Here is a 3,741-nt window from a genome sequence, read left to right as displayed (position 1 = left end):
CTTTCTCTTTATTTATTTTTACCGGCTAAAAATACAACTTGCAGTGGGAGCAGAATGTTATATTGAAGTTCCTAAAGGTATTTGGCAAATGATGAATTACAAAGTCTTAAGTTTCTTTCTACAGTGCATTAGCAATAGCAGTTACTGAACTCAAACATAAAAGAAAGAGAAAATCAGACAAAAAGATGGAGGAGGTAGCTGAGATCCAGTAAGAAAACATTTCAAGAGTCCATAGTATTGTAATTTAAGTTCTCATCTGCACCTCATTATCTTAATAATCCAAAACAACAGCCTTTCGATTTCTTACACAGAAGGAGGATGGAAAATAATTTCCATGGACAGGGTCCCCGGCCTTTCTATCGCATTAGATATTATTTCCAAATGTTGAGTGTCAAGGGAGTGTTTCCCATTCTCCTAACCATGAAACATTTTGGCTCCCTTTGAGGAAGGGATGAGTTTGGCGACCCACAGAGAAGTGTCAGCATCATGGAAGAGACCTCTGGAATTCCAAAACTCCAACAGAAAAACAGTACAGCTGGTGAGCCTCTGTAAGAATTGCTTTATCCAAGTCTGCATCCTCCTTTTGGAGACTCTACAGACAAAACTCAGTTCAATAGGCCATGCAAGATTTATTTCACTTATTTTTCTCCTGGGAAATCGAATGTTTTTTTTTTTTAATTATTTTTTTTTAAACATTCCACATCTACAAAGGAGTTACAATAATTGTACTAAGGAATTGTACTAAGGACCTTATGTCCTCTTCATCCAGATTCTTCAATATTAATGGTTTAGTGCATTTACCTTACCATTCTTTCTTCTCTCTTTCTCTCTCTCTCTCTCTTAAATTGCCAGAAGGTACATGTGTTTGCCAAAAAGAGAAAGAAAAAGGTAGAGAGAAAAAGCACTCCTCAGTGGGGAATGGTCTCGCCTCAATCCCTTTCCTCTATTATTCCTCCCCATCAGGATTTTGGGCACACATGCACACTTGCCTGGCATGTTTCTCAAGCCACCAGGATTCAAACTACAATCAGTCATATGGTATTTGGAGTCTACTGCATAGCACTTAACCCCTGTGTTGCAGCAGGAGTCCCCTTTCTCTATATGTGATCATCATCATTTTCTTTTCTTTTTTTTTTTTTAAGTGAGATTTTGAGGCCAGCAAGTGGCGTAGTGGTTAAGGGCACTGGACTCCCATATGACCAACCACGGTTCAACTCCTGGACTTGGTGGCTTGCTTTCTCACTTTCCCTCTCTCTCTCTCTCTCTCTCTCACTCTATCTCTCTCTGGTCAAATTTAAATAAATAAATAAAGTTCAATAAAATAATTCTTTAAAAAAAGAGAGAGAGAAAGATTTTTGGGGTATGTATGCCCACTGGAGAGACAGAGAGACAGAAAGCAAGAAATCATTCCCCCAGGGGGATGGCCACGCCTCAATCCCTTCTCCTTTGTTCTCCTCTCTGGATCTTAGGCATGCACACACACATGTCCTGCATGAGTTTTAAGCCACTGAGTCCAGGACTCAAACCATGGTCAACTACATGGGAATCCAGTGATGTAACCATTTCGCCATCTGCTGGTCCTGATCATTACCAATTTCTAACCCTTTGAGAGCAAGTTGCAGTTATGATCCCTCTTTGCCTCTAAATACTTCAGTGTATATATCCTAAAAAATAAGGCATTTTTCTTACATAAATACAGTATAATTATTACAACCAGGAAATCAGCACTGCTATCCCATTATGTAATCTTCAGATCTTAATCAAATTCCATCACTGCCTCGACAATGGACTGTATGGCAAAAGGATCCAACCCTGAAAAGATTAGGTTTCACATTTGGTCTCTTTATTCTTCCTTTACCTTGAATTCTCCATTTTTCTTTCTTTTTCTTTCTCTTTTTGTCTTTCTTTCTTCTTGCTTTTTCTTTTTCTTTTTTTCTTTTTTTCTACTATAGGGCCTTGGTATGTTGGAAGAAAATAAACGAACTATTTGGTAGAAAGTCCCTTAATTCGGGATTATCTAACGTCTCCTTATAACTATTGTATCTTAAGGTTATGCGTATTTGGTAAGAATATCACAGAAGATATGTGGGCTCTCTCTCATACTTGGTGTCAATATGTCCTATTAGACTTTCCTAATCTTTATGCTATTGTTCTCTTCTAATTAATAAAAATTTAATAGGGAGATCACTGAGACTTAGATAAATATTGTACTTCTCAACTTTTTACTCACTAGTTTTATCTTTGAAATACTTTAGAATTGGATCTTTTCTGTATCTTTTGGCTAAAAACAGCAAAAATATACTACTTATTGAAGTCCATCTCCCTAAAAAGCCATACATAAGGAGGGTGCACCTTGAGGCCCACAAGGAAGGCTTGTGGTAGAGCCCAGATTTCCCAAGACCAGGTTGCGCTCTCTGGGTATCTCTGAAACTATGTCTTTAAAGATTTCTTCCATTCCCACTGAGAGAGAGAGATCTTTCAGTGTTGCAAGTTGGAAGTTGGGACAAACTGGCCCCCTGCCAGTCTCCAGAGACCCTCCCTGACAGTCTTACTCCCACCCCTGAGAATGTAGTCTGCTGGTTTGCTTAGGGGGCTTTTTCTTTATTTATTTTTTTAATTTTTTTATGTCTGGATCTCTTTAAGATGGCTTCTTAATGTTTATGTTGGAAATTGCTAACTTTTGTCTCTGGCAGGAGCCTAGGTTCCCAGCTCACATCTGAACTGGGAGACCAGAGTGGTATCCAGTGAAGAGCCACTGAAAGGGCCCCCTGCTGCCACAGGAGAGCAGAGTTTGTTTATTCTTTTAAAGATCCTATGGAAAGGCAAACAGGTTGAAGAGGCTGTACCATAAACAGGACAGATACCTCTCCTCAGGAGGAACCCTGCCCAACTTGGGAGGTCTTCCCACCAATGTCCTGTGGGTACCTGGCCTGCTCCTTCCCGTCTAGTTGCCACCTGTGTGACAAATGAGTACAACACCTTCTTGGGGTTGGTCTTTTCCTTTCAAACTCTCTCCTTATTTAGAAACAAGTGAGAAAAGAATACATAAGAAAGAAATTGACATTCCTTTCATCTGCCCAGAGTCTAGTGGGGATTCTAGCTGCCAAGGTCTCTAGTACATGTCACTATCACTTCAAAAGCCAGTACTGGAACTGCTGAGCTCAGCCTTAACCCAGCAGCCACACATCATTCCAAAAGAGGCCAAATGCATTCTCTTTACATAAGAAACCTGTGTGATAAATTTTAAGTTTGAGGGGTAGTTTGTTTGTTTTAAATAACAACTTTATTGAACTATCATAGGTTGTCTGGGAAGTCATAATGTATTTTTCTGTTTTTCTATGCAAAAATGGGTCATGACTTTCCTGACAATCCACTAGTTCATATATCATTCTATTTATCCACTTAAAACGTACAATTTGATGGAATTAGTATATTTACAGAGTTGTGCAACCATTACCACGATCCATTTTAGAACATTTTCACCACTCTAAAAAGAAACCCATATCCATTAGCAGTGACTCCCAAGGGGTAGTTTAAAAAATGTATTTCTTGAGCAATAGCTGCCAATCTTTTGTTCTCTAGCTGGACTTAACCATTCAGATGCTATCTTCCAGCTGGGCTGGGCCTGCAGTGGGCTCTCTGTGAAGACTTAATTGATGGCAGCTCTGCAGTTGAGTTTTCTTCCCTATAGAACACTAACCTGAACTTGAGTTCAGTAAATTTGATTTTGCGACTCTTTCC

This window comes from Tupaia chinensis, unplaced genomic scaffold (assembly GCF_000334495.1).
Source record: "Tupaia chinensis unplaced genomic scaffold, TupChi_1.0 Scaffold146650_1, whole genome shotgun sequence".
Lineage (NCBI taxonomy): Eukaryota > Metazoa > Chordata > Mammalia > Scandentia > Tupaiidae > Tupaia > Tupaia belangeri.
This window is presented reverse-complemented; position numbering follows the sequence as displayed.